Source organism: Pleurodeles waltl, chromosome 4_2 (genome assembly GCF_031143425.1).
Source record: "Pleurodeles waltl isolate 20211129_DDA chromosome 4_2, aPleWal1.hap1.20221129, whole genome shotgun sequence".
In the NCBI taxonomy this organism is placed as follows: Eukaryota; Metazoa; Chordata; class Amphibia; order Caudata; family Salamandridae; genus Pleurodeles; species Pleurodeles waltl.
Window position 1 is genome coordinate 57,135,475 of NC_090443.1, and position 18,071 is coordinate 57,153,545.

General features: G+C 50.5%; 1 protein-coding gene across 6 annotated transcripts in view; it reads right to left on the reverse strand.

Moving 5' to 3' along the window:
* The window catches only part of EIF4B (eukaryotic translation initiation factor 4B), a 520,800-nt gene that overhangs the window by 378,425 nt on the left and 124,304 nt on the right, over positions 1-18,071 (reverse strand). The window lies entirely within an intron of this gene.

Consider the following 18,071-nt stretch of genomic DNA (forward strand, 5'->3'; position numbering starts at 1 on the left):
GTGGTAGTGTGGTCGAGCAGTAGGCTTATCAAAGGAGTAGTGTTAAGCATTTGTTGTACACACACAGGCAATAAATGAGGAACACACACTCAGACAATTCCAGGCCAATAGGTTTTTGTATAGAAAAATATATTTTCTTAATTTATTTTAAGAACCACAGGTTCAAATTTTACATGTAATACTTCAAATGAAAGGTATTGCAGGTAGGTACTTTAGGAACTTTGAATAATCAAAATAGCATACACAGTTTTCATATAAATCACATATAGCTATTTTAAAACTAAACACTTAGTGCAATTTTCACAGTTCCTAGGGGGAGTAAGAGTTTGTTAGTTTTTGCAGGTAAGTAAACCACCTACGGGGTTAAAGTTTGGGTCCAAGGTAGCCCACCGTTGGGGGTTCAGAGCAACCCCAAAGTTACCACACCAGCAGCTCAGGTGCAGAGGTCATAGTGGTGCCCAAAACGCATAGGCTTCAATGGAGAAGTGGGTGCCCCGGTTCCAGTCTGCCAACAGGTAAGTACCCGCGTCTTCGGAGGGCAGACCAGGGGGGTTTTGTAGGGCACCAGGGGGGGGACACAAGTTAGCACAGAAAGTACACCCTCAGCAGCACGGGGGCGGCCGGGTGCAGTGTGCAAACACGCGTCGGGTTTGTAATTGAAATCGATGGGAAACCAAGGGGTCTCTTCAGCGATGCAGGCAGGCAAGGGGGGGGCTCCTCGGGGTAGCCACCACCTGGGCAAGGGAGAGGGCCTCCTGGGGGTCACTCCTGCACTGGAGTTCTGATCCTTCAGGTCCTGGGGGCTACGGGTGCAGAGTCTTTACCAGGCGTCGGGATCTGAGGAACAGGCAGTCACGGTCAGGGGGAGCCTAGGGATTCCCTCTGCAGGCGTCGCTGTAGGGGCTCAGGGGGGGGCAACTCTGGCTACTCACGGTCTCGCAGGCGCCAGGGAGTCCTCCCTGAAGTGATTGTTCTCCACAAGTTGAGCCGGGGGTGTCGGGTGCAGAGTAGCAAGTCTCACACTTGCGGCGGGAAACACAGGTTGTTTTAAAGTTGCTCCTTTGTAACAAAGTTGCAGTCTTGGGTGAACAGAGCCGCTGTCCTCGGGAGTTCTTGGTCCTTCTAGAGCAGGGCAGTCCTCTGAGGATTCAGAGGTCGCTGGTCCCTGGGGAAAGCATCGCTGGAGCAGTGTCTTTAGAAGGGGGGGGAGACAGGCCTGTAGAGCTGGGGCCAAAGCAGTTGGTGTCTCCGTCTTCTCTGCAGGGTTTTTCAGCTTAGCAGTCCTCTTCTTCTTAGGTTGCAAGAATCTGAGTTCCTAGGTTCTGGGGAGCCCCTAAATACAGAATTTAGGGGTGTGTTTAGGTCTGGGAGGGCAGTAGCCAATGGCTACTAGCCCTGAGGGTGGCTACACCCTCTTTGTGCCTCCCAAGGGGAGGGGGTCGCATTCCTATCCCTATTGGGCGAATCCTCCATCTGCAAGATGGAGGATTTCTAAAAGTCAGAGTCACCTCAGCTCAGGTTGCCTTAGGGGCTGTCCTGACTGGCCAGTGACGACTCCTTGTTTTTCTCATTATCTCCTCCGGCCTTGCCGCCAAAAGTGGGGCCGTGGCCGGAGGGGGCGGGCAACTCCACTAGCTGGAATGCCCTGGGGTGCTGTAACAAAGGGAGTGAGCCTTTGAGGCTCACTGCCAGGTGTTACAGTCCCTGCAAGGGGGAGGTGATATGCATCTCAACCCAGTACAGGCTTTGTTACTAGCCACAGAGTGACAAAGGCACTCTCCCCATGTGGCCAGCAACAGGTCTCGAGTGTGGCAGGCTGCTAAAACCAGTCAGCCTACACGGGTAGTTGGTTAAGGTTTCAGGGGGCACCTCTAAGGTGCCCTCTGGGGTGTATGTTACAATAAAATGTACACTGGCATCAGTGTGCATTTATTGTGCTGAGAAGTTTGATACCAAACTTCACAGTTTTCAGTGTAGCCATTATGGTGCTGTGGAGTTCGTGCACGACAGACTCCCAGACCATATACTCTTATGGCTGCCCTGCACTTACAATGTCTAAGGTTTTGCTTAGACACTGTAGGGGCACAGTGCTGATGCAATTGTGCCCTCACCTATGGTATAGTGCACCCTGCCTTAGGGCTGTAAGGCCTGCTAGAGGGGTGACTTATCTATACTGCATAGGCAGTGTGAGGTTGGCATGGCACCCTGAGGGGAGTGCCATGTCGACTTACTCGTTTTGTCCTCACCAGCACACACAAGCTGGCAAGCAGTGTGTCTGTGCTGAGTGAGGGGGTCCCCAGGGTGGCATAAGACATGCTGCAGCCCTTAGAGACCTTCCCTGGCATCAAGGCCCTTGGTACCAGGGGTACCAGTTACAAGGGACTTACCTGAGTGCCAGGGTGTGCCAATTGTGAAAACAAAAGTACAGGTTAGGGAGAGAACACTGGTGCTGGGGCCTGGTTAGCAGGCCTCAGCACACTTTCAAATCAAAACTTAGCATCAGCAAAGGCAAGAAGTCAGGGGGTAACCATGCCAAGGAGGCATTTCCTTACACAACCCCCCCCCCCCCCCCCCCCAAAAACGAAAGAGGATGAGACTAACCTTTCCCAAGAGAGTCTTCATTTTCTAAGTGGAAGAACCTGAAAAGGCCATCTGCATTGGCATGGGCAGTCCCAGGTCTGTGTTCCACTATAAAGTCCATTCCCTGTAGGGAGATGGACCACCTCAACAGTTTTGGATTTTCACCTTTCATTTGCATCAGCCATCTGAGAGGTCTGTGGTCAGTTTGAACTAGGAAGTGGGTACCAAAGAGGTATGGTCTCAGCTTCTTCAGGGACCAAACCACAGCAAAGGCCTCCCTCTCAATGGCACTCCAACGCTGCTCCCTGGGGAGTAACCTCCTGCTAATGAAAGCAACAGGCTGGTCAAGGCCATCATCATTTGTTTGGTACAAAACTGCCCCTATCCCATGTTCAGAGGCATCTGTCTGCACAATGAACTGCTTGGAGTAATCTGGAGCTTTGAGAACTGGTGCTGTGCACATTGCTTGTTTCAGGGTGTCAAAGGCCTGTTGGCATTCTACAGTCCAGTTTACCTTCTTGGGCATTTTCTTGGAGGTAAGTTCTGTGAGGGCCGTCACTATGGATCCATATCCCTTCACAAACCTCCTCTAATACTCAGTCAAGCCAAGGAATGCCCTGACTTGAGTCTGGGTTTTTGGAGCTGCCCAGTCCAGAATAGTCTGGATCTTAGGCTGGAGTGGCTGAACTTGGCCTCCACCTACAAGGTGGCCCAAGTAAACCACAGTTCCCTGCCCTATCTGGCATTTGGATGCCTTGATAGATATGCCTGCTGTAAGGAAATGCCTCCTTGGCATGGTTGCCCCCTGACTTTTTGCCTTTGCTGATGCTATGTTTACAATTGAAAGTGTGCTGAGGCCTGCTAACCAGGCCCCAGCACCAGTGTTCTTTCCCTAACCTGTACTTTTGTATCCACAATTGGCAGACCCTGGCATCCAGATACGTCCCTTGTAACTGGTACTTCTAGTACCAAGGGCCCTGATGCCAAGGAAGGTCTCTAAGGGCTGCAGCATGTCTTATGCCACCCTGGAGACCTCTCACTCAGCACAGACACACTGCTTACCAGCTTGTGTGTGCTAGTGAGAACAAAACGAGTAAGTCGACATGGCACTCCCCTCAGGGTGCCATGCCAGCCTCTCACTGCCTATGCAGTATAGGTAAGACACCCCTCTAGCAGGCCTTACAGCCCTAAGGCAGGGTGCACTATACCATAGGTGAGGGTACCAGTACATGAGCATGGTACCCCTACAGTGTCTAAACAAAACCTTAGACATTGTAAGTGCAGGGTAGCCATAAGAGTATATGGTCTGGGAGTCTGTCAAACACGAACTCCACAGCACCATAATGGCTACACTGAAAACTGGGAAGTTTGGTATCAAACTTCTCAGCACAATAAATGCACACTGATGCCAGTGTACATTTTATTGTAAAATACACCACAGAGGGCACCTTAGAGGTGCCCCCTGAAACCTATCCGACTATCTGTGTAGGCTGACTGGTTCCAGCAGCCTGCCACACTAGAGACATGTTGCTGGCCCCATGGGGAGAGTGCCTTTGTCACTCTGAGGCCAGTAACAAAGCCTGCACTGGGTGGAGATGCTAACACCTCCCCCAGGCAGGAGCTGTAACACCTGGCGGTGAGCCTCAAAGGCTCACCCCTTTGTCACAGCCCAGCAGGGCACTCCAGCTTAGTGGAGTTGCCCGCCCCCTCCGGCCACAGCCCCCACTTTTGGCGGCAAGGCTGGAGGGAACAAAGAAAGCAACAAGGAGGAGTCACTGGCCAGTCAGGACAGCCCCTAAGGTGTCCTGAGCTGAAGTGACTAACTTTTAGAAATCCTCCATCTTGCAGATGGAGGATTCCCCCAATAGGGTTAGGATTGTGACCCCCTCCCCTTGGGAGGAGGCACAAAGAGGGTGTACCCACCCTCAGGGCTAGTAGCCATTGGCTACTAACCCCCCAGACCTAAACACGCCCTTAAATTTAGTATTTAAGGGCTACCCTGAACCCTAGAAAATCAGATTCCTGCAACTACAAGAAGAAGGACTGCCTAGCTGAAAACCCCTGCAGAGGAAGACCAGAAGACGACAACTGCCTTGGCTCCAGAAACTCACCGGCCTGTCTCCTGCCTTCCAAAGATCCTGCTCCAGCGACGCCTTCCAAAGGGACCAGCGACCTCGACATCCTCTGAGGACTGCCCCTGCTTCGAAAAGACAAGAAACTCCCGAGGACAGCGGACCTGCTCCAAGAAAAGCTGCAACTTTGTTTCCAGCAGCTTTAAAGAACCCTGCAAGCTCCCCGCAAGAAGCGTGAGACTTGCAACACTGCACCCGGCGACCCCGACTCGGCTGGTGGAGACCAGACACCTCAGGAGGGACCCCAGGACTACTCTGATACTGTGAGTACCAAAACCTGTCCCCCCTGAGCCCCCACAGCGCCGCCTGCAGAGGGAATCCCGAGGCTTCCCCTGACCGCGACTCTTTGAATCCTAAGTCCCGACACCTGGGAGAGACCCTGCACCCGCAGCCCCCAGGACCTGAAGGACCGGACTTTCACTGGAGAAGTGACCCCCAGGAGTCCCTCTCCCTTGCCCAAGTGGAGGTTTCCCCGAGGAACCCCCCCCTTGCCTGCCTGCAGCGCTGAAGAGATCCCTAGATCTCCCATTGACTTCCATTACAAACCCGACGCTTGTTTCTACACTGCACCTGGCCGCCCCCGCGCTGCTGAGGGTGAAATTTCTGTGTGGACTTGTGTCCCCCCCGGTGCCCTACAAAACCCCCCTGGTCTGCCCTCCGAAGACGCGGGTACTTACCTGCAAGCAGACCGGAACCGGGGCACCCCCTTCTCTCCATTCTAGCCTATGTGGTTTGGGCACCACTTTGAACTCTGCACCTGACCGGCCCTGAGCTGCTGGTGTGGTGACTTTGGGGTTGCTCTGAACCCCCAACGGTGGGCTACCTTGGACCAAGAACTGAACCCTGTAAGTGTCCTACTTACCTGGTAAAACTAACAAAAACTTACCTCCCCCAGGAACTGTGAAAATTGCACTAAGTGTCCACTTTTAAAACAGCTATTTGTCAATAACTTGAAAAGTATACATGCAATTTTGATGATTTGAAGTTCCTAAAGTACTTACCTGCAATACCTTTCGAATGAGATATTACATGTAGAATTTGAACCTGTGGTTCTTAAAATAAACTAAGAAAAGATATTTTTCTATATAAAAACCTATTGGCTGGATTTGTCTCTGAGTGTGTGTACCTCATTTATTGTCTATGTGTATGTACAACAAATGCTTAACACTACTCCTTGGATAAGCCTACTGCTCGACCACACTACCACAAAATAGAGCATTAGTATTATCTATTTTTACCACTATTTTACCTCTAAGGGGAACCCTTGGACTCTGTGCATGCTATTCCTTACTTTGAAATAGCACATACTGAGCCAACTTCCTACATTGGTGGATCAGCGGTGGGGTACAAGACTTTGCATTTGCTGGACTACTCAGCCAATACCTGATCACACGACAAATTCCAAAATTGTCATTAGAAATTGATTTTTGCAATTTGAAATTTTTCTAAATTCTTAAAAGTCCTGCTAGGGCCTTGTGTGTTAAGTCCCTGTTTTAGCATTGTCTTTTAGAGTTTAAAAAGTTTGTTAAAAGTTTGAAATTAGATTCTAGAAACAGTGTTAGATTCTTTAAAAAGTCTTCCAACTTTTAGCAAAATAATGTCTGATACAGAGATGAATGTGGTGGAACTCGACACCACACCTTACCTCCATCTTAAGATGAGGGAGCTAAGGTCTCTCTGTAAGATAAAGAAAATAACAATGGGCCCCAAACCTACCAAAATACAGCTCCAGGAGCTTTTGGCAGAGTTTGAAAAGGCCAACCCCTCTGAGGGTGGCAACTCAGAGGAAGAGGATAGTGACTTGGAGGACAATTCCCCCCTACCAGTCCTATCTAGGGAGAACAGGGTCCCTCAAACCCTGACTCCTAAAATAATAGTCAGAGATGCTGGTTCCCTCACAGGAGAGACCAACACCTCTGAAATCACTGAGGATAGCCCCAGTGAAGAGGACATCCAGTTAGCCAGGATGGCCAAAAGATTGGCTTTGGAAAGACAGATCCTAGCCATAGAGAGGGAAAGACAAGAGATGGGCCTAGGACCCATCAATGGTGGCAGCAACATAAATAGGGTCAGAGATTCTCCTGACATGTTGAAAATCCCTAAAGGGATTGTAACTAAATATGAAGATGGTGATGACATCACCAAATGGTTCACAGCTTTTGAGAGGGCTTGTGTAACCAGAAAAGTGAACAGATCTCACTGGGGTGCTCTCCTTTGGGAAATGTTCACAGGAAAGTGTAGGGATAGACTCCTCACACTCTCTGGACAAGATGCAGAATCTTATGACCTCATGAAGGGTACCCTGATTGAGGGCTTTGGATTCTCCACTGAGGAGTACAGGATTAGGTTCAGGGGGGCTCAAAAATCCTCGAGCCAGACCTGGGTTGACTTTGTTGACTACTCAGTGAAAACACTAGATGGTTGGATTCAAGGCAGTGGTGTAAGTAATTATGATGGGCTGTACAATTTATTTGTGAAAGAACACCTGTTAAGTAATTGTTTCAATGATAAACTGCATCAGCATCTGGTAGACCTAGGACCAATTTCTCCCCAAGAATTGGGAAAGAAGGCGGACCATTGGGTCAAGACAAGGGTGTCCAAGACTTCAACAGGGGGTGACCAAAAGAAAGGGGTCACAAAGACTCCCCAGCAGAAGGGTGATGAGACAACCAAAACTAAAAATAGTAAAGAGTCTTCTACAGGCCCCCAAAAACCTGCACAGGAGGGTGGGCCCAGAACCTCTTCACAAAACAATGGGTACAAGGGTAAAAACTTTGATCCCAAAAAGGCCTGGTGTCATAGCTGTAAACAGCATGGACACCAAACTGGAGACAAGGCCTGTCCCAAGAAAGGTTCCACTCCAAACTCCCATCCAGGTAACACTGGTATGGCTAGTCTCCAAGTGGGATCAACAGTGTGCCCAGAGCAAATCAGGGTCCACACTGAAGCTACTCTAGTTTCTGAGGGTGGGGTGGATTTAGCCACACTAGCTGTCTGGCCGCCTAACATGCAAAAATACAGACAGCAACTCTTAATTAATGGGACTAGAATAGAGGGCCTGAGGGATACAGGTGCCAGTGTCACCATGGTGACAGAGAAACTGGTTTCCCCTGGCCAATACCTGACTGGAAAAACTTACACAGTCACCAACGCTGACAATCAGAGAAAAGTACATCCCATGGCAATGGTTACTTTAGAATGGGGAGGGGTCAATGGCCTGAAACAGGTGGTGGTCTCCTCAAATATCCCAGTGGACTGTCTGCTTGGAAATGACCTGGAGTCCTCAGCATGGGCTGAGGTAGAACTAAAAACCCATGCAGCAATGCTGGGTATCCCTGAACTGGTGTGTGTGAAAACCAGAGCACAATGCAAGGCACAGGGTGAACAAGTAGAGCTGGAGTCTGGAAGAATGGCCCAGCCTACCAAGAGAAAAGGAAAGTCAGTTGGGAAACCAACTGCAACACAGCAAAAGAAAGGGAACCTCTCTTCTCAGGAAGAAGTTCTGCCCTCTGAGGGAACTGAGCCTTTGGAGCTTGAACCTTATCAGGTTGAGCTCTTGGGCCCAGGGGGACCCTCAAGGGAAGAGCTGTGTAAGGGACAAGAAACCTGTCCCTCTCTTGAAGGCCTTAGGCAGCAAGCTGCTGAAGAGTCCAAAGGCAAGAAAAATGGAACACATAGGGTCTATTGGGAAGATGGGCTCCTGTACACTGAGGCCAGAGACCCCAAACCTGGTGCCACTAGGAGAGTGGTAGTGCCTCAGCTGTTCAGAGAGTTCATCCTAACATTGGCCCATGACATTCCCCTTGCTGGACATTTGGGACAAACCAAGACGTGGGAGAGGTTAGTCAACCACTTCTACTGGCCCAATATGTCCAACATGGTTAAGGAGTTTTGCCTCTCCTGCCCCACCTGTCAAGCCAGTGGTAAGACAGGTGGGCATCCAAAGGCCCCCCTCATTCCACTTCCAGTGGTGGGGGTGCCCTTTGAAAGAGTGGGTGTGGACATAGTTGGTCCACTGGAACCTCCCACAGCCTCAGGAAATATGTATATCCTGGTAGTAGTGGATCATGCTACCAGGTATCCTGAAGCTATTCCCCTTAGGTCGACTACTGCCCCTGCAGTAGCCAAGGCCCTCATTGGTATCTTTACCAGAGTGGGTTTCCCTAAGGAGGTGGTGTCTGACAGAGGTACCAACTTCATGTCAGCATACCTAAAGCACATGTGGAATGAGTGTGGAGTGACTTATAAGTTCACAACCCCATACCATCCACAAACTAATGGCTTAGTTGAGAGATTCAACAAGACATTAAAGGGCATGATCATGGGGCTCCCAGAAAAACTCAAAAGGAGATGGGATGTCCTCTTGCCATGTCTGCTTTTCGCTTACAGAGAGGTGCCACAGAAGGGAGTAGGATTCTCACCCTTTGAACTTCTGTTTGGTCATCCTGTAAGGGGACCACTTGCCCTTGTTAAAGAAGGCTGGGAGAGACCTCTCCATGAGCCTAAACAGGACATAGTGGACTATGTACTTGGCCTTCGCTCTAGAATGGCAGAGTACATGGAAAAGGCAACCAAAAACCTTGAGGCCAGCCAACAGCTCCAGAAGTTTTGGTATGACCAAAAGGCTGCACTGGTTGAGTTCCAACCAGGGCAGAAAGTCTGGGTTCTGGAGCCTGTGGCTCCCAGGGCACTCCAGGACAAATGGAGTGGCCCTTACCCAGTACTAGAGAGGAAGAGTCAGGTCACCTACTTGGTGGACCTGGGCACAAGCAGGAGCCCCAAGAGGGTGATCCATGTGAACCGCCTTAAGCTCTTCCATGACAGGGCTGATGTGAATCTGTTGATGGTAACAGATGAGGATCAGGAGGCAGAGAGTGAACCTCTCCCTGATCTTCTGTCATCAGACCCAAAAGATGGCACAGTAGATGGAGTGATCTACTCAGACACCCTCTCTGGCCAACAGCAGGCTGATTGTAGGAGAGTCCTACAACAGTTTCCTGAGCTTTTCTCCCTAACCCCTGGTCAGACACACCTGTGTACCCATGATGTGGACACAGGAGACAGCATGCCTGTCAAGAACAAAATCTTCAGACAGTCTGACCATGTTAAGGAAAGCATCAAGGTGGAAGTCCACAAGATGCTGGAATTGGGAGTAATTGAGCGCTCTGACAGCCCCTGGGCTAGCCCAGTGGTCTTAGTCCCCAAACCTCACACCAAAGATGGAAAGAAAGAGATGAGGTTTTGTGTGGACTACAGAGGGCTCAATTCTGTCACCAAGACAGATGCCCATCCAATTCCAAGAGCTGATGAGCTCATTGATAAACTAGGTGCTGCCAAATTTCTGAGTACCTTTGACTTGACAGCAGGGTACTGGCAAATCAAGATGGCACCTGGAGCAAAAGAAAAGACAGCATTCTCCACACCTGATGGGCATTATCAGTTTACTGTTATGCCCTTTGGTTTAAAGAATGCCCCTGCCACCTTCCAAAGGTTGGTGAATCAAGTCCTTGCTGGCTTGGAGTCCTTTAGCACAGCTTATCTTGATGATATTGCTGTCTTTAGCTCCACCTGGCAGGATCACCTGGTCCACCTGAGGAAGGTTTTGAAGGCTCTGCAATCTGCAGGCCTCTCTATCAAGGCATCCAAATGCCAGATAGGGCAGGGAACTGTGGTTTACTTGGTACACCTTGTAGGTGGAGGCCAAGTTCAGCCACTCCAACCCAAGATCCAGACTATTCTGGACTGGGTAGCTCCAAAAACCCAGACTCAAGTCAGGGCATTCCTTGGCTTGACTGGGTACTACAGGAGGTTTGTGAAGGGATATGGATCCATTGTGACAGCCCTCACTGAACTCACCTCCAAGAAAATGCCCAAGAAAGTAAACTGGACTGTGGAATGCCAACAGGCCTTTGACACCCTGAAACAGGCAATGTGCTCAGCACCAGTTCTCAAAGCTCCAGATTATTCTAAGCAGTTCATTGTGCAGACTGATGCCTCTGAACATGGGATAGGGGCAGTTTTGTCCCAAACAAATGATGATGGCCTTGACGAGCCTGTTGCTTTCATTAGCAGGAGGTTACTCCCCAGGGAGCAGCGTTGGAGTGCCATTGAGAGGGAGGCCTTTGCTGTGGTTTGGTCCCTGAAGAAGCTGAGACCATACCTCTTTGGGACTCACTTCCTAGTTCAAACTGACCACAGACCCCTCAAATGGCTGATGCAAATGAAAGGTGAAAATCCTAAACTGTTGAGGTGGTCCATCTCCCTACAGGGAATGGACTTTATAGTGGAACACAGACCTGGGACTGCCCATGCCAATGCAGATGGCCTTTCCAGGTTCTTCCACTTAGAAAATGAAGACTCTCTTGGGAAAGGTTAGTCTCATCCTCTTTCGTTTGGGGGGGGGTTGTGTAAGGAAATGCCTCCTTGGCATGGTTGCCCCCTGACTTTTTGCCTTTGCTGATGCTATGTTTACAATTGAAAGTGTGCTGAGGCCTGCTAACCAGGCCCCAGCACCAGTGTTCTTTCCCTAACCTGTACTTTTGTATCCACAATTGGCAGACCCTGGCATCCAGATAAGTCCCTTGTAACTGGTACTTCTAGTACCAAGGGCCCGGATGCCAAGGAAGGTCTCTAAGGGCTGCAGCATGTCTTATGCCACCCTGGAGACCTCTCACTCAGCACAGACACACTGCTTACCAGCTTGTGTGTGCTAGTGAGAACAAAACGAGTAAGTCGACATGGCACTCCCCTCAGGGTGCCATGCCAGCCTCTCACTGCCTATGCAGTATAGGTAAGACACCCCTCTAGCAGGCCTTACAGCCCTAAGGCAGGGTGCACTATACCATAGGTGAGGGTACCAGTACATGAGCATGGTACCCCTACAGTGTCTAAACAAAACCTTAGACATTGTAAGTGCAGGGTAGCCATAAGAGTATATGGTCTGGGAGTCTGTCAAACACGAACTCCACAGCACCATAATGGCTACACTGAAAACTGGGAAGTTTGGTATCAAACTTCTCAGCACAATAAATGCACACTGATGCCAGTGTACATTTTATTGTAAAATACACCACAGAGGGCACCTTAGAGGTGCCCCCTGAAACCTATCCGACTATCTGTGTAGGCTGACTGGTTCCAGCAGCCTGCCACACTAGAGACATGTTGCTGGCCCCATGGGGAGAGTGCCTTTGTCACTCTGAGGCCAGTAACAAAGCCTGCACTGGGTGGAGATGCTAACACCTCCCCCAGGCAGGAGCTGTAACACCTGGCGGTGAGCCTCAAAGGCTCACCCCTTTGTCACAGCCCAGCAGGGCACTCCAGCTTAGTGGAGTTGCCCGCCCCCTCCGGCCACAGCCCCCACTTTTGGCGGCAAGGCTGGAGGGAACAAAGAAAGCAACAAGGAGGAGTCACTGGCCAGTCAGGACAGCCCCTAAGGTGTCCTGAGCTGAAGTGACTCTAACTTTTAGAAATCCTCCATCTTGCAGATGGAGGATTCCCCCAATAGGGTTAGGATTGTGACCCCCTCCCCTTGGGAGGAGGCACAAAGAGGGTGTACCCACCCTCAGGGCTAGTAGCCATTGGCTACTAACCCCCCAGACCTAAACACGCCCTTAAATTTAGTATTTAAGGGCTACCCTGAACCCTAGAAAATCAGATTCCTGCAACTACAAGAAGAAGGACTGCCTAGCTGAAAACCCCTGCAGAGGAAGACCAGAAGACGACAACTGCCTTGGCTCCAGAAACTCACCAGCCTGTCTCCTGCCTTCCAAAGATCCTGCTCCAGCGACGCCTTCCAAAGGGACCAGCGACCTCGACATCCTCTGAGGACTGCCCCTGCTTCGAAAAGACAAGAAACTCCCGAGGACAGCGGACCTGCTCCAAGAAAAGCTGCAACTTTGTTTCCAGCAGCTTTAAAGAACCCTGCAAGCTCCCCGCAAGAAGCGTGAGACTTGCAACACTGCACCCGGCGACCCCGACTCGGCTGGTGGAGACCCGACACCTCAGGAGGGACCCCAGGACTACTCTGATACTGTGAGTACCAAAACCTGTCCCCCCTGAGCCCCCACAGCGCCGCCTGCAGAGGGAATCCCGAGGCTTCCCCTGACCGCGACTCTTTGAATCCTAAGTCCCGACACCTGGGAGAGACCCTGCACCCGCAGCCCCCAGGACCTGAAGGACCGGACTTTCACTGGAGAAGTGACCCCCAGGAGTCCCTCTCCCTTGCCCAAGTGGAGGTTTCCCCGAGGAACCCCCCCCTTGCCTGCCTGCAGCGCTGAAGAGATCCCTAGATCTCCCATTGACTTCCATTACAAACCCGACGCTTGTTTCTACACTGCACCCGGCCGCCCCCGCGCTGCTGAGGGTGAAATTTCTGTGTGGACTTGTGTCCCCCCCGGTGCCCTACAAAACCCCCCTGGTCTGCCCTCCGAAGACGCGGGTACTTACCTGCAAGCAGACCGGAACCGGGGCACCCCCTTCTCTCCATTCTAGCCTATGTGGTTTGGGCACCACTTTGAACTCTGCACCTGACCGGCCCTGAGCTGCTGGTGTGGTGACTTTGGGGTTGCTCTGAACCCCCAACGGTGGGCTACCTTGGACCAAGAACTGAACCCTGTAAGTGTCCTACTTACCTGGTAAAACTAACAAAAACTTACCTCCCCCAGGAACTGTGAAAATTGCACTAAGTGTCCACTTTTAAAACAGCTATTTGTCAATAACTTGAAAAGTATACATGCAATTTTGATGATTTGAAGTTCCTAAAGTACTTACCTGCAATACCTTTCGAATGAGATATTACATGTAGAATTTGAACCTGTGGTTCTTAAAATAAACTAAGAAAAGATATTTTTCTATATAAAAACCTATTGGCTGGATTTGTCTCTGAGTGTGTGTACCTCATTTATTGTCTATGTGTATGTACAACAAATGCTTAACACTACTCCTTGGATAAGCCTACTGCTCGACCACACTACCACAAAATAGAGCATTAGTATTATCTATTTTTACCACTATTTTACCTCTAAGGGGAACCCTTGGACTCTGTGCATGCTATTCCTTACTTTGAAATAGCACATACAGAGCCAACTTCCTACACCTGCTGATTGCAGGGCCTTCAAAACCTTCAGGTGGACCAGGTGATCCTGCCAGCTGGAGCTAAAGACAGCAATATCGTCAAGATAAGCTGCACTAAAGGACTCCAAACCAGCAAGGACTTGATTCACCAACCTTTGGAAGGTGGCAGGGGCATTCTTTAAACCAAAGGGCATAACAGTAAACTGATAATGCCCATCAGGTGTGGAGAATGCGGTCTTTTCTTTTGCTCCTGGTGCCATTTTGATTTGCCAGTACCCTGCTGTTAAGTCAAAGGTACTTAAGAATTTGGCAGCACCTAATTTATCAATCAGTTCATCAGCCCTTGGAATGGGATGGGCATCTATCTTGGTGACAGAATTAAGCCCTCTGTAGTCCACACAAAACCTCATCTCTCTCTTTCCATCTTTGGTGTGAGGTTTGGGGACTAAGACCACTGGGCTAGCCCAGGGGCTGTCAGAGTGCTCAATGACTCCCAATTCCAGCATTTTGTGGACTTCCACTTTGATGCTTTCCTTAACTTGGTCAGACTGTCTGAATATTTTGTTTTTGACAGGCATGCTGTCTCCTGTGACCACATCATGGGTACACAGGTGTCTGACCAGGGGGTAGGGAATAGAGCTCAGCAAACTGTTGCAGGACCTTCCTACTATCAGATTGCTGTTGGCTAGAGAGGGTGTCTGAGTAGAATACTCCATCCACTGAGCCATCTTTAGGGCTTGTGGAGAGGAGATCAGGGAGAGGTTCACTCTCAGCTTCCTGCTCCTCATCTGTTACCATCAACAGATTCACATCAGCCCCATCATGGAAGAGCTTTAGGCGGTTCACATAGATCACCCTCTTGGGGCTCCTGCTAGTGCCTAGGTCCACCAGGTAGGTGACCTGACTCTTTTCTAGCACTGGGTAAGGGCCACTCCATTTCTCCTGAAGTGCCCTGGGATCCACAGGCTCCAAAACCCAGACTTTCTGCCCTGGTTGAAATTCAACCATTGCATCCTTTTGGTCATACCAAAACATCTGGAGCTGTTTGCTGGCCTCAAGGTTTTTACTTGCCTTCTCCATATACTCTGCCATCCTTGAATGTAGGCCAAGTACATAGTCCACTATATCTTGCTTAGGCTCATGAAGAGGTCTCTCCCAGCCTTCTTTCACAAGAGCTAGTGATCCCCTTACAGGGTGGCAAAACAGAAGTCCAAAGGGTGAGAACCCTAATCCCTTCTGAGGCACCTCTCTGTAAGCGAAAAGCAGACATGGCAAGAGGACATCCCATCTCCTTTTGAGTTTTTCAGGGAGCCCCATGATCATGCCTTTTAATGTCTTGTTGAATCTCTCAACAAGGCAATCAGTTTGTGGATAGTATGGTGTAGTGAATTTATAAGTCACTCCACAATCATTCCACGTGTGTTTAAGGTATGGTGACATGAAGTTGGTACCTCTGTCAGACACCACCTCCTTAGGAAAACCCACTCTGGTAAAAATACCAATGAGGGCCTTGGCTACTGCAGGGGCAGTAGTCGACCGAAGGGGAATAGCTTCAGGGTATCTAGTAGCATGATCCACTACTACTAGTATGTACATGTTCCCTGAGGCTGTGGGAGGTTCAAGTGGACCCACTATGTCCACACCCACTCTTTCAAAGGGGACCCCCACCACTGGAAGTGGTATGAGGGGGGCCTTTGGGTGTCCACCTGTCTTACCACTGCCTTGACAGGTGTTACAGGAGACACAAAACTCCTTGACTTTGTGGGACATGTTGGGCCAACAGAAGTGGTTGACTAGTCTCTCCCACGTCTTGGTTTGTCCCAAATGCCCAGCAAGAGGAATATCATGGGCCAAGGTCAGTATGAACTCCCTAAACTCCTGAGGCACTACCACTCTCCTAGTGGCACCAGGTTTGGGATCTCTTGCCTCAGTGTAAAGGAGTCTATCTTCCCAATAGACCCTATGTGTTCCAGTTTTCTTGCCATTGGACTCTTCAGCAGCTTGCTGCCTAAGGCCTTCAAGAGAGGGACAGGTTTCTTGCCCCTTACACAACTGATCCCTTGAGGGTCCCCCTGGGCCTAAGAGCTCAACCTGATAAGGTTCTAACTCCATAGGCTCAGTTCCTCAGAGGGAAGAACTTCTTCCTGAGAAGAGAGGTTCTCTTTTTGTTGTTGTGTTGCAGCTGGTTTCCCAGTTGTCTTTCCTTTTCTCTTGGTAGGCTGGGCCCTTTTTCCAGGCCCCAGCTCTACTTTTTCACCCTGAGCCTTGCACTGTGCCCTTGTCTTGACACACACCAGTTCAGGGATACCCAGCATGGCTGCATGAGTTTTCAGTTCTACCTCAGCCCATGCTGAGGACTCCAGGTCATTTCCAGTCTACTGGGATATTTGAGGATACCACTGTAAGGAAATGCCTCCTTGGCATGGTTACCCCCTGACTTTTTGCCTTTGCTGATGCTATGTTTTGAATTGAAAGTGTGCGGAGGCCTGCTAACCAGGCCCCAGCACCAGTGTTCTTTCCCTAACCTGTACTTTTGTTTTCACAATTGGCACACCCTGGCATCCAGGTAAGTCCCTTGTAACTGGTACCTCTGGTACCAAGGGCCCTGATGCCAGGGAAGGTCTCTAAGGGCTGCAGCATATCTTATGCTACCCTGGGGATCCCTCACTCAGCACAGACACACTGCTTGCCAGCTTGTGTGTGCTGGGGAGGAGAAAACGAATAAGTCGACATGGCACTCCCCTCAGGGTGCCATGCCAACCTCACACTGCCTATGCAGTATAGATAGGTCACCCCTCTAGCAGGCCTTACAGCCCTAAGGCAGAGTGCACTATATCATAGGTGAGGGTACCAGTGCATGAGCACTGTGCCCCTACAGTGTCTAAGCCAAACCTTAGACATTGTAAGTGCAGGGTAGCCATAAGAGTATATGGTCTGGGAGTCTGTCATACATGAACTCCACAGCACCATAATGGCTACACTGAAAACTGGGAAGTTTGGTATCAAACTTCTCAGCACAATAAATGCACACTGATGCCAGTGTACATTTTATTGTAAAATACACCCCAGAGGGCACCTTAGAGGTGCCCCCTGAAACTTAACTGACTGTCTGTGTAGGCTGACTGGTTTTAGCAACCTGCCACACTCGAGACATGTTGCTGGCCACATGGGGAGAGTGCCTTTGTCACTCTGTGGCTAGTAACAAAGCCTGCACTGGGTGGAGATACTATCACCTCCCCCAGGCAGGAGCTGTAACACCTGGCGGTGAGCCTCAAAGGCTCACCCCCTTTGTTCCAGCACCACATGGTATTCCAGCTAGTGGGGTTGCCCGCCCCCTCCGGCCACAGCCCCACTTTTGGCGGCAAGGCCGGAGGAGATAATGAGAAAAACAAGGAGGAGTCACTGACCAGTCAGGACAGCCCCTAAGGCAACCTGAGCTGAAGTGACTGACTTTTAGGAATCCTCCATCTTGCAGATGGAGGATCCCCCCCAATAGGGATAGGAATGTGACCCCCTCCCCTTGGGAGGAGGCACAAAGAGGGTGTAGCCACCCTCAGGGCTAGTAGCCATTGGCTACTGCCATCCCTGACCTAAGAACTCCCCTAAATCCTGTATTTAGGGCTCCCCTGAACCTAGGAAATCAGATTCCTGCAACTTACGAAGAAGAGGACTGCTGAGCTGAAAAACCCCTGCAGAGAAGACGGAGACACCAACTGCCTTGGCCCCAGCCCTACCGGCCTGTCTCCCTCCTTCAGAAGAAAACTGCTCCAGCGACGCTTTCCCCAGGACCAGCGACCTCTGAATCCTCAGAGGACTGCCCTGCTTCCAAAAGACCAAGAAACTCCAGAGAACAGCGGTCCTGTTCAACAAAGACTGCAACTTTGTTTCCAGAGGAGCAGATTTAAAGACCCCTGCAATCCCCGCAAGAAGCGTGAGACTTGCAACACTGCACCCGGCGACCCCGACTCGACTGGTGGAGAAACAACGCTACAGGGAGGACCCCCCGGCAAGTCCGAGACTGTGAGTAACCAAAGTTGTTCCTCCCTGATCCCCCACAGCGACGCCTGCAGAGGGAATCCCGAGGCTCCCCCCTGGCCGCGACTGCCTGACTCTAAAATCCCGACGCCTTGAAAAGACCCTGCACCCGCAGCCCCCAGGACCTGAAGGATCGGAATTCCAGTGCAGGATTGACCCCCCAGGAGGCCCTCTCCCGTGCCCAGGTGGTGGCTACCCCGAGGAGCTCCACCCCCCCTTGCCTGCATCGCTGAAGAGACCCCTTGGTCTCTC